The following is a 13,281-nucleotide window of genomic DNA, read 5'->3' as shown; positions in this document are numbered from 1 at the left end:
ATAGAGTGATTTTGGGGAAGCAAATATTTTTCTATTAACAGCATAGTATAGTCCTGAGACTAGTTCAAATAGCTGCATCATTTTAAGTTGATTGAGACAGAGCAAAGCAAAGAGGCTTCTACAGAGTCTGGTGAAACATTGCTGAGTGCCCTGCTAGGACGCTAAGGCTTCCAGTAAGTCAAGGTTGCATATTTACAAGTAAATTTTCCCTTTTGGTTAAGTCCTTCTTCCTGCTGTTTAAAGGAAGGAGAAGTTTGAGTTAGAATTCTGTTTAATCAGAATTTTCACCATTGCTCAGAAATTACTGAGGGAGAGGACCAGTGGGACCTGCTGAATGTGCAAAGTGATGTGCGCTTCTGGACCGTGCACTGACTGCATGGTGTCATGATGGCGGAACAAAGGGCACAGCTCCAAACCCCGGGGAGGTGGAGGCGTCATGCACGAAAACGGACAGAAATAGTCTGTGTGTTGTGACTAGAGGAATTAGACATTTCTGTTAATCTGTTAACAGGTAATTCAAAAGGGTCTTTGTAGTTAATCAGATTTCTGGATGAGAGAGTAAGAATGCTTCCTTAGGACAAGGTTGTAAGGGAGCTGTGAAATATATCCTTGCAACTTGTTCTCTAAATTATAAAAAAACCCAACCTTCAGATACCTGACAAAACCCTCAAAAGTGAATTGTGTGTAATATATTCCTCATATTTGTGAAAGCAGTGGCTTCACCATGAAATCTTTTTCTTAAGAGAATCAAAATGAGAAAAACAATGAAAAAAATAAAAGAAACTCAAAATGTTCTTAAAATGCAGCTGCATCTTATCTGGAGCTACAAGCAATATTTATATGCACAATTAATGCATGGCATAAGTAAAGCAGAAATTTGAAGTGGTCTGGGAGTTTAAATGTGCTTTCACATTTCCGGATGCTTTCACATTTTTGTTCAGTTTCATCTCATCTGTGATAATGATTGTAAATTAGTACTTTTTTTTTCAAAATGATATGTATTTTTTTACCCTATTACTTTAATGTTATTCTGTTTAAATCCCATTTTAACATTGTTTTTATCTGGGATAATTTAGTATACCTTTCTGTGTGGTCTAATTTTCCTTTACAATCTCTATGTATGAATACATCTTCCAGCACAATGTAATGTGAGAGCCAAATTAATTTGTTTTGAAAAAATTCAGACCTTGGGGTAGAGAATTAGATAATAAGATGTGGGATGGGTAAAAGCACTGACAAATGCAGCATGGGCACCAAGTGTATGTATTTAGTCAGTGGTGGAGTTTGAAGCTTGTCTCAGACAAAGCATGATTATCTTGCAGATTTATTTCCGGTGCACATTTCTCTTCGCTTTGTTGCATTGTTTCAAGTTCTCTTACCTTTGAAGGAGGATGAGAACTTTGGAACATGGCAGCTTTTCCAGCAGTATTGTTTGTATTTCTGAAAGGAGTACCAGTCCTAACATCAGGATTTCCACATCAAGTCTGGGTGTGTCAGTTCTTTCTTTTCCTTGTTTGTGCTATTTATTTCCTGCACTTGTTCTAGGAAAATTTTAGGGACTTGCTCTGGTGCAGATGTTCTAAATCAAATGCCTTTTTCTTCTTATATAATTACAAGTGATCAGAAACGGCGGAATCGTACAAGTACTTGCAGACAGGACATGCATCCTCCCATCTAGTCCTAGTAAGCAAAATCTTCTGTGTCACAATTCAAGTTGTTGAATATTCCTAAAGGCATTTCTAATAGAGTTTCCAGTTTATTGGGCAGTTTGCTGCAGTTAGTGCTGTATGTGTTTGTGATTCATACTATTAAGTTGTGAATTAACATCTAAATTCTAAGTGTTGCTTGGTGAATTGTCAAAGATAATGAGAAACAATACCAGATACTGACATTAACATTGCATTTTAATAAACACCTCTCAGGAAAGCATGCTTAATGTCTTTGTATACTTTTCTACATAAGTGCTCCCAACTGCTTGTTCAAAAACTCCAGGTCATCCCCAGCACCAGCTACCAAAACCTCTTGCTTTCTCTTATGTTTTCACATGAAGTGTGGGTATCTCAAGCAGACTCGCAATGCAGGAGCAAAATGAGATCCCGGTGTTCTTTTTCTGCTGCCTGAGGTGAGCACGTAGGACATCAGTGTGGTGAATGCAGAATCATGTACTTTATGCTGTACGTAGTGATTTAAAAAAAAAAAGTTAAAAAAAAAAGCAGGTGTAATACGCCACTTGAAAGTAAGTATAGATTCTGTGAAGACTGGAGACACTGGAGGAGGGCAAGGAGGGCTGTTAAAAGAAGTTAACTGTGGGCACAGTACGGAATAATTCTGGGATCTCCTGCCTGCTTTGTCACTTAAGCTGAGTGCACAGCAGGGGATAGTAGACGTTTGCTTTTAATAACAGCTTATGACAAACTAGGTGTTGTAATGAAATTCTTGACAGGATTCCTACTTGTACATTAAACTCTTCTCTTTCCTTACTTTTGTTAGTACTGAACACAAGAAAAAGATAACCCGTTGAGGAGGAGCTTGGAAATTATTATGTGTGTCTGCCCTGGGATGATGCCCGGGAAAAGTGTTTACCTCTGTATCTTTGCTTTGCCTGAGGCATTTGTGATTGCTTCAGCACTTCAAGCAGCCAAGGAGATGGGAGTGTGCCTGCATGTTGGGTGGCACAGGGAGGGATAGGCTGCTAGAAGAATGCCAAAGCGTTGAATGCTTTCACTGCTGATGGGGAAAACATTTGGCCCTCGGTAAGAATATTTCAGACAAGTCTTGGAATATGTCTAGATCACAATCACCATGTTCTTGCTACCTCTATAACCACCTAGAAAAAAACCCCTCACAGCATTTGACTTCGTGCTGAAGAGAGAGTGGAAGAGCTAAGAAGCTTGCTGGGGGAAGGGGGGAGCGTCTATCAGTTTGTGATTTACAGTACCAGATGGACTGTGCTGTGTGTTCTGGCTGTGGTGATGGATATGTTAAGTTTTGTCTTTCTCTCATGCATGCTGAGATGGAAGAAGGGAAAGCATCCATCATTGAAGGAGAACAATCTAAGCAAAAAAAAAAAAAAATTGAGGCAGAATGTGAAAGCACTGTAGATTAAGAAACTCTTGTTAATTTTCTTTCTCTTATTCTTATATCATAAATGATTCCAATACATTTGGGCTAGGAACCCAATTTTTCTGAAGCTTGTTGATGGGTTGCACCAAACACCCCCCATGCCTCTCAGTGTCATTTAAGAACTCTCTTCCCGTTTGGAAAAGCAGACTGTAGATCTATTTTTTTCCTGATACATTACAATTAAAATTAATAGACTTACCCAGGATTTAATATGGTCTCCTGTCTTTAAATTGTAGTGGATATTATTTCTTTAAATCATTTCGGACCATTTAGGCTAACAAAGTGGATACGCTAGCTTGTGGAATAAACCGACATGCGTGAAAACTGGCACAGTTGTTAAACACTGTACATTGTAATGGCATTTTGTTGGGGTATTATTACTTCAGCTGCACAATTATGGGAGCCTGCTGCATATTAGGAGACATTTTCCTCATAACCTCAAGCTATATGCACTGAGTTATTTTCCTCTTCAGACTATCATCTTGGATTGTCCCAGAATACATATCATTTATTTTTTTTTTTTCTGTAGCAGTCCATGCTGTAGGCAATAGTGAGTGTAATACTTTCTGCATTGTTAGGCAACGAGCATTATCAGCAGCTGCAATATTCAGGATTAGTCTTTTCATTATTATTTGGCATCTGCAGTACCTATATGAATCTGTTCAGTCCTGTTTCTCCAGAAGGCAGCTGGGCTCTCTGACTGAGAGAACGTGACCATAAAGCTTTCCTGAAATTGTCACTATACTCAGGAGTTCACTCTTAAATGGCACTGCAGTTTTCACAATGCAGTTCACTGAGATACATAAAAACTTGCATTTTATTTAAAGAAACTGGGATATGTTAAAAGACATCTTCACATTTTATAATGGTGAGATAGGGACAGAACAAGGTTCTCAAGGCTACACCACAAATCAGTTGCTGAGCCAGAAATATAATCCAGGTCTCGTAACCCCAAGCTTCATCCTTGGTTCGCTACCAAGCAGATGTCTCTGAATTAAGTATGCTACAGAAAATATACCAGCTGGTATCCTGCAGTATAGAAAATCTTTCACAATAGTAAATAAAAACCAGGGTTTTCCTGAGGGTTGTGGACTTTTTTTCTTGAAAAGATGTCTGTCATCTAAGCATCACTTGAATTTTTTACAATTAGATTGAAAAGGTTCACTGTCTTTTGCAAAAGCTCAGATAAAACACAATATATTATTTTATGGTTACATATCTAAAGATGCCTTTGCTCAGGATTTCTCTTCTATGATACCCATCGTTTTGGTTTTACCTTTCTTAGCTTATTTGCCTTTGGAAAATAAAGCAGCCATATACTCATTAATGAAAGAAGGCGAGCAACTGTTTGGTTTCATGGAGCCTAAATGCATAGATTGCAAGGTATTCTGTTTTGCTTGTTTTTTCTAAATTGGCATAGATATTGAAGAACTTACATGGTGATCAATGAGATTTAAGATTTACATGCTAACATCAGTTTTGAATGCGCAACCTAAATGTGAGAATCGGTTAGATCAGACATGGAATTACTTGGCAGAATTCCAGAAGAATAATGTTTTATTCCATGGGCAGTTGCTCTTATCAAGGTGGGTGGAATGATGTTGAGAGTGTTTTTCTTACAGCTGAAAATTGTAGAAGAGGTTGAAGCAATACAGTGTTGCATTTTGGGGAATAAAGGAGATTTCTCAAGAAGATTGTTACATAGTATCCTTCCTGCAATATTAAAAAAACCACTCCACCCCTGCTTCCCCCCACCAAAAAAAAAAAAAAAAAAAAAGAAAAAAGAAAAGCCAACACAACACATCTATTGAGTTTCATCTTAAGGATACCCAGAAATGCTAGAAACATTGATTTTTATCTCAGTCTTGTAAGCATGCATACACACACGCACAGAAATAAATCTTATGTACATTATGCTACAGCATTTAATAATTCTCTTCATTGACTTTCATTATGAAGTTGGTTTCTCTGGTCATGAAACTCTCAGCCTCTTGTGTTGTCAGTACTAACACAACTTGGCTGAAAGGTGCTGAAAGGTGTTATTCTTCTCAGTATCCTAGAACTAGAAAAGATTGTCTGGATTCAAATCAAATGAACTTCAGGTTCAGGAAACCATGTAAGAGTTTGGAGATATGTAGACAGCAAATACCAGTGGCAACAGAGCACTTGAAATGTCCTATTGACTTCAGGCAAAGACCAGAAAAGCACCAGGATAAATGGTGTCACGCTCAAGGATAAATATTTTCAGAAGTTTTACTGTCAAACTCAAGGAGATCAGAGTTGTATCAGAACTGATTTATTTTAAATAAAAATACTCAGTTGTGTAATTTGCAGAAAGTTGGGTAAAGGCCATGTTTTCCCCACTCTTTCAAGTCTTCATGAAAAACATGACTTCAGTGGGAGCAAGGCCACAATAATTTTGCTTTTATTACTGTTTTTCTTCATCTCTACCATTTCAAACTGGGTAATACTGTTTGTTCTGTCAGCAGTCTTAATAATATATTCAACTTTAAAAATTACTATTTTGGGAATCATGGTGGTTTCTGGCAAGAACTGAGTGCTGCTCTTGGACTATAAATCTGTGGTGGTTAGTTAAAAGGTTAAATTTACACTCACATGTCTTGTCATTTTGACCTAGATGGAGTTAAAGCAAGTAAATAGGGCAAGTTCAGTGGCTTTTAATGAACTATTATTACTCAAGTCCCTGCAAAACAACATAAATGTTATGTCATTCTGTTTTATAGTTTTCAACCAGAGAACTCTGGCTGACTGATGACTTCACGTATTCTGATCTATGCTTTGCTGTCAGCAATACATTTCCCGTCCTGGCACTCCAGTCTCTACGTTTATTCTTATTTTGGCCTAGTGAAGAGTAAAGTGATACTGTGTATAGAGTTAAAGTTGTGGGTAATTCATGAATCTAATTTTCTTTGTCAAGACCTTCTTTTTCAGTAAAACTAGAAAAAAGGTACCATAGCGGGTAGTATAGCTAGCAATATGCAGAATATGACCAGGGCTCATATTCTTGTGCATTGGCATGTGTAACAGCAAACAGAATGAGTCTGCTTTATAGGACTCTTCTTTTTCTTCTTTTCTCCAAAGATGATCTTCATATGGACTGTGAGTGTCTTGTGTTCTGATTGTTGGATTTACCACGCCTATGAACTAAGCCTGACAAACTCTGGGTGAGTCAGGTCTATCGCTTATGTGACTTGCGTGTGGGAGCATGTGTACGTGTGCGTGGATGTCCACGTTTCTTCATGACTTGCAGCTTGTGTTCAGCAGGGCAAGAACAATGCTGTAGCTTAAGGGAGTCCTGGTACCTCTCCTGTTTTGTCCAGATGTGATTTCTGAGTTGAACCAGAAGACACATCTGTGAAGACCTGGACGTTTCTCAGCCCTGAACGTGAGGGAGTACGGGACCAGGTCTAGCACTGACCTTCTGCTCTGCAGCACGTCTGCCTGTTTAGGGTGCGTTTGTGTGGTTCTGTGGTCTCAAACAGTGGTGACTGGGATACGATCAAGGACGTTGTTAATTTTTCTTTTTTTCTGCCTATTTCCCTAAGAATTCCTACATTTATTTTGTTTTGGTTTTACTTTACTCAATATTGTGATTTGAAAGGCATGTAAACAAAATGCAGCTCTGTAAGAAGGGTATTCCTATTTCTTTCATGTTCCTTATACCTAGATTTAGCTTAATAATTGCCATCTTTCCACATCCGTTCTTTAGTCCAGCAAATAAGCTGGATTTAATGAGATCTCTTTCCTTATGTGAGGACGCCTTCAGCATGAAAAGAGACAGATAAGTAGTAATATTAGCTAGCATACATTATAAGGAGAAATGCTAGTTTTTTGTAGCAGGAGCACAAGGTTGTATATAGCAGCTGTTCAACCATTCATCGTTGATTCATCCCTGAAAGTGGGATATATTTGCATAATGCAAGTGGTTTTTGGAGGAAGGGGAGAGAGGATATTTGTATTTTTATTATTATTTTCCTTCCTCCCTCTCAATTTTGGTACACTTTCAGTTTTGACGTTATTTTCTCTCCTGCTGCCAGATAGCAACAAAAGCAAATAATTTTTTCAATAATATTTTAGGCAGTACATAATGTTTACTTATATGTGCTCAACTCCGCAGCGTTGCGTAGAGTGTGAGAGCACTGAAGTGGGGAAAAACCCCATCTCCCTGGTGCTGCTGACACTTTTACTTCAGCCCCATGAACATCAGCAGAAGTCACTTGGAGCAGCTCAGGTTGTGATCTCTGTGGAGTAAAAGCCAAGGGTGGCTGGTGGAACAGGCATGTTCTTATCCCTTTCAGCACCCTTTTTTGCCTTGCGAGGTGAGCAATGGTTGCCATTTGGTATTGTATGAAAACCTTGGGTGCCCGGGCAAGCTTCCAGCTGACTGGGAGAGGCAAGGTTGCTGCTGTGGCGCCCTGCCCGAGCAGTGCTCTGCTGTTATGACCGAAGTGGGAAGTCTCAGCATGCAGACGAGCCATGGTGTCTAGACGTGCTACGATTATTTCTTTGCTCAATTCAGTGTGTAGCCAAATATCTTTCCAAATATACTAGACAGATGTGAGAGTGGTGCCCGTATCCATATGACAGTGAAGACTGTTAACTGCACGTGCATTGCCCTCTGCCCCCCACCAGACTTAATCATACGTCTTGCTTGTACCGAGGACTTCAGTGCCATATTCCAACAGCAGTGGGAAACAGCACTCCGATGTGTTTAAAATTATTAAATCTAGTGAAGATTTCTGGAAAACTTCCACTAGTACAAACCTATGTATATTTTTATCCATTTGCAGAAGGTTTTTTTCCCCATTCTTTTAAATTAACGTGTTTCTGGGCAAATAAAATGTACCATGGCTCAATTCCCCTCTTGTGTGCCTGTGTTTGTCACTGGGAGAAGGGAGAAACAGCTATTTGGAAAGTGAGTTTGTCTCTTGTTTTGCCTGGCCATTTTAATGAAAGTTTTTGTGTTAGATTGAAACTGGTCATCAGTTTCAGAAGTCATTTTGAAAGGAAAGGGTATGAGACAGAGGCAGGGAGCAAATGATGCTAAACCAAAGCAAAAGTAAACTAAAACATGGTTATATACCCCCAAATAAAAAAAAATAAACGATGTGGTTTTTGCAGTAAGTCTTCTGATTTTTGTGGCTTAATTTACAATTTCTATAAGATTTATGTGGGCTATGTAGGTTGAGTTAGCCTAACTTTAGCTAAACTAAATAAATACTTAGGCTAATTTCTGGTGTTATCCTACCAACAGCTGTATTGTGCCTGATGAGAGTGCCACCACAGTCGTAGGGTTGCCATATTAAGAGGTATAAGGGAAGCAAGTTATGAATCTGTAGAAATACAAGCTTTACAAGTTTGTTTCTCTGGGTACGCATGTTTTCCCTAAATCAGTAAGGTGTATTCAGATTCTGCTTTCCAGTTTTGTCTAGGTAATTCTTAAGATCAGAATTAAAATAAACTTTCTAAAGCTTTTATTTTGCTAAAATAAAATCTGAGGTGTTTATGTAAAAATATGAATTGTGAAATGAGTGGTGAGAGGACAGTGAATAGGTTGAAGTACATATAGAAAGCACTAGTAATGTCAGGTTTGTTTAGAAAAATTGAGGTACACAGCCTTCTTTATAATGTTTCAAAGCATAATAATTCAGCTGCACATTCTGGTGTAGTGAGTGCATACATAAATCCCTAGCACACCGCAACTTAGAGATGGGTTGCTTGTAGTTGTCTGTAGAACTTACTGCATGGTAATAATTATAATTAATTACTTGACAGACTGAATGTCTCAGAGTACTTTGTCATCAGTGTGCACGGGTGGTGGGTAGTTGTACTGAGATGTTCAAGTATTCTCTGATACATAGTAATATAAAAAGCAGAACTTGGTCCTCTTCCGAGATTTAATTTTGTTCTTGCCTTTCTGAAAAGTGGCAGGCAAAGAAAAGGTAGTGCAATGTCTTCTCAGCAATATAAGCTTCACCTATGACCTTGGACTATGAAATTCAAAGTGACCTTCCATCCTTTAGCTTCAGTTGATCCCCATGCCATGGAGAACACTATCTAAATCTGCTCTTGGCAACTTCTACAGCAGAGTTTGATGTTGCTGAATTTTGCAAAGGGGTGTGTATATGTGTGCATGTGATATAAATTCTTAATTTAGGAGAAAATATGTAAATGATAAAAATCTGAAGTACTTGGTGGTGGGAGCAGGGGGGTCATGAGAAATTTTGATGTAGTGAAGTTAAATCTGGATCTTTGTTGTCTAACCTGGAGAGTTCTTGCTCATATGATGTTTCCTTGCTATAAAATGTTTTTAGGCAGTACTGCTTATGTATTCAGCAGATTTCCTGAGACTTTCATAGGTCAGAAAAGCACTGGATAAAAATTGTAAGCACTTCCAGTCATCTTGTACAGTCACTTTATATAAGCGAGTAAACAGAGTGGAACAATGACTCCTTTTTGCCTGATGTCTCTGATTAGGTTCAAGGGTGAACTGTTGATTGCTAGTGTATTTGTTCTGTGCTGTAGACATTCTCAATCAAAGAAACAAATGCTTAAATTGGATGGACTATTATTGTTTCTTACTTCTGAAGCGAAGTACCTTTTGGTTGAGGTGTTGAGAGCAGGAAACTGCTATGTGATTCCTGTCTTGCTGTTTCAAGTAAAGGTAGCACTTAATTGATTAGCAGTACCTTCTTTGTTTCAATAAAGAAAACAACAAGATAATTTTTTGAATGTTTATATTGTCTTTGTCATTCCTACAAAATGGGTTAAATCTTGAAGTGTTCTTAATGATGCATCTCTTTTTCTTGAAAATGTCTTTTCTATTGTTTTGAGACATTAGATAGTAACTGCATTTTTCTCTTGAACTTTCTATTTTATGGAAAGATGAAAGAATACTAAAGTTTTGCCCACCTGAATTTTGCCGTGGATTTCACTTGGGGCCAGATTTCAGCCCACATTTTAGGCATGTTTAATTTTAGTGGTGATTGGAGCATGAAAGAAGATTTTTACAGTGAGGATTTTTCTCAAATTAATATGTCCCATGGATTTTGGTAATTCTGTGACAAGTACTCCTCTTTTCTGATTCTCATCCCAAGCTGCCCGTTATTTAAAAAAAATGAATTTTTTCAGCCTCTTTTCCATTTGGTTCTTGTTCACACTGTGTAGTTCAGTGCCTTACATTTCTAACTTATTGTCGTGAAAGACAGATGTTTTATGACTTCTATAAGTGTCTGAGAATTGCTGATGAGCTGTCTCTTCAATACCTATTATTTCTCTTTTATGTTTCCTTATCTCCTAGGAGCCTACAAGGTAGACGCAGGACCCCACTGTGCTAGGCTGTGCACAAACGCTGAACAGAGGCAGTAGATGATTACAGAGGGATGGTGACTAAAAGGTAGGTAAGAGACTGTATTTTGTTCAATGGGTAGATGGTGATGTCATGGAGAGATTATAAGTCTGGAAAAAGATTTCTGAGATGGCTCTGTAGACCATTACAGATATTCTGCCTTTCTCTCCTACCTAAGCTAAAGAAATGCAAGAAATGGAAATGGAAGGAATGCAAGAAAACCAACCTGCAATTCTCCTTTCTTCTTCCCTCACTTAAATTATCCTCAACTTCAAAAAGGGAAACTATGTAAAAATGGGGATGTTTAAAGAAAAACTGAAAGGGCAACTGTAAGAGTAACATGTTTGTAGGTGGCAGAGACACTATTTCAGGATGCTGTTTTGGAGGCTCCACATAAACGCTTACCATCAGTCTAAAAAAGATTTAGGAAAAGGAAGCCTGTATAGCTAAATGACAAGGCAGAAAAGGCTATTAAAAGCAAGACGACATCTTAAAAAAAGCTGTGGCTGCATTCAAAGAAGGAAATAGGACCAAAAAAATCCCCCTATCAGGCTAAACATAAAATTAATAAGTGCTTTTTTCAACCACACCAGTAGCAGAAGGCAGTTGAAGAGTCTGTGGGGTCTGCACATAATGACATTATGAAATGAATGATCTGAGATAAAGCCATGGCAGAAAACTAAGTAATTCTTGTGTGTATGTGCTCACCACTGAAAAGCGTGGGGTGGTTCCTGTTTTCGAACCCTTCTTATGGGAGACTTATGAGATTGCCCTTCTCAGCTGGAAGCATTTGTAGGAGAGATTGTGGAACAAATTGTATGTTCCCAATTTAACAGGTCCAGTTGTAGCTTACCCAAGTTTTTAAGGGACAGAAAAGTGAAAAAGACCAGCTACAGACTGTGGCATGCAGCCTCTTGCTTTAGTGTCTCAGCAATTGAGAACGTGAAGAAGTCTAATTTGGTGGCATGTTTTAGAAAGCTTTCGTGTGGAATCAGGGAGCCTAGAAATCAATAGGCTTCTTGTTTAAACTGAGTGAATTAATTACAAAATTAGATTAGCGACTGTTTTAGAAAGGACATTGGATAAATATGAAAGAATTGATTTCTGTGAAGGGGAGCCTGTTGAAGAGGAGATTTAGAAACAGGCTAATAGTAGCCTTCAGCTACTTGAAGGGTGCTTGCAAAGATGACGGAGCCAATGTTCTTAGTAGTAGCAAACTATGTAACAGGGAGTTAACATACACAGACTGCAGATTGAAATGTTCTGATAGGGCATTGTGGGGAAAATCTTTTTCACTAGGAGGCTAGTGCAGCACTGGAAAAAGTTACCTGAGGCAGGGCTGGTGGCATCTCTCCTATTGGAGACTTTCAAACCTTAGTTAGACAGTGCTACAGCTGACCTGATTTACTGTGGCTTTTAGTGGTTGGTCAGATTGGATGGCTCCCAGAGATCCCTTCCAGCCAGCATTTTTGTGATTCAAAGTCAAGTCTTGCTAAACTACTGTGGTCCTTTGAAGGAAGTAACCAGCATGCAGATGAAAAAACTTACGATGTATTGTTCTACGTAAATTTTTAAAAGACGTTTTGTATTCAAAGTCCTCTCAAAAAACTTTAAAAGGAACTAAACAGGCACAGGTTAAGGGGGAGGACTGACAGCTGTGTAAATAATTGGTTAAATGTTAAGAAACAAAACAGCAGGAGAAACTGTGTTTGCAATGACCGGTGGATTTCCACAGAGATCTCTGTGAGTGCCCAGGGGGGATCTTCATATTCATAAGTGGCTTGGAATAGAAGTGTGGTGACAAGGTTTGATTCTGAAACTGAGTTATTCAGGGCAAAAGAAGGTAAAAGAAAAGGGGCAGACTGAAAAACTGCAACAGAACCTTATACAACTATGTGGCCATTAAAATGGTGGATGAAATTCAGGGTCAGTAATGGTAAAATATTTTGAGCTGGCCTGAGATCTTGAGACTAGAAGCAGTAGTTTAATGAAAAAGGTCAGCTCTATACTTTAGTAGCAGTCAAAAAGCAAACATATCAGGAGATGCTCTGAAAGGAGAGAGATCAAAATATCATTAGGCCACTCTAAATCTGTGGTGTGTTTGTGTCTTAAATATGGTGTACTGTTCTGGTCTTCTTATCTCAGAACAAGTGGAGTAGAACTGAAAAAGATTCAGAGAAGGAGAACCAGAATGAAGAAAAGCAGGAGGATGCAGAAGGCATCTGTGGAGCAGCATCCATGCAAGAACAACTAGCGAGATGAGAGTTTCCGGACAAGGAAAGAGAGAATGGCCAGATGCTAATGCTAGAGATCTATAAAATCATAAGAGCTGTGAGGTGTGTGGATAGGAAATGAATACTCAGTGCCACCTTATTTTTGTGTTAGAAGAGACAGTAGGTGAAACAGGAAGGGAGCAGTTTCAAAGCTAGGAAAAGAAGTTTTTCTTTGTATAGTGTGTAAGTCTGAAATTCCTTGCCACAGGATGCCTTACATGCTGTATGGGTATAAAGAGCTGCTGAACAAAGTTGGAAAAGGAGATAGAAAAAAAGAGGGAGGGGGAAAAAAAAGGAGATGACAAAGGCACTACCTCTAAGTAAGGAAGCTACTGAGCTGCAAATTGTAGAAAGCTGTGCAGCAAGTGTTTTGGGGAGAGTGAAAAAAAGTATTTCTATATGACTGCTCTCGTTTTCACTGTTCCCTTAGACATCTGCTCTTGGCTGCTCTTAGAGACAGGGTAGTGGGTGAGGCTGGATATTTAGTCTGAGCAAGTTTGGTCATTCCATTTGGGC

At 38.7% G+C, this 13,281-nt stretch overlaps 1 protein-coding gene across 18 annotated transcripts in view; it reads left to right on the top strand.

Moving 5' to 3' along the window:
- Positions 1–13,281, top strand: part of SEMA5A (semaphorin 5A) — a 356,558-nt gene that overhangs the window by 79,019 nt on the left and 264,258 nt on the right. For 16 of the 18 annotated variants that reach the window (XM_054816286.1, XM_054816279.1, XM_054816270.1 and 13 more), the window contains one exon: positions 10,445–10,540. The exons of the other annotated variants lie outside the window; for them this stretch is intronic. The gene's annotated coding sequence lies outside the window, so the exon portion shown is untranslated. The remainder of the gene's footprint in view (positions 1–10,444; positions 10,541–13,281) is intronic. 18 annotated transcript variants of the gene reach the window in all.

The sequence above is a fragment of the Grus americana genome, chromosome 2 (genome assembly GCF_028858705.1).
Source record: "Grus americana isolate bGruAme1 chromosome 2, bGruAme1.mat, whole genome shotgun sequence".
NCBI lineage: Eukaryota > Metazoa > Chordata > Aves > Gruiformes > Gruidae > Grus > Grus americana.
Note: the sequence above shows the minus strand (reverse complement) of the source record. Positions and strands in the feature narration are given on the sequence as shown.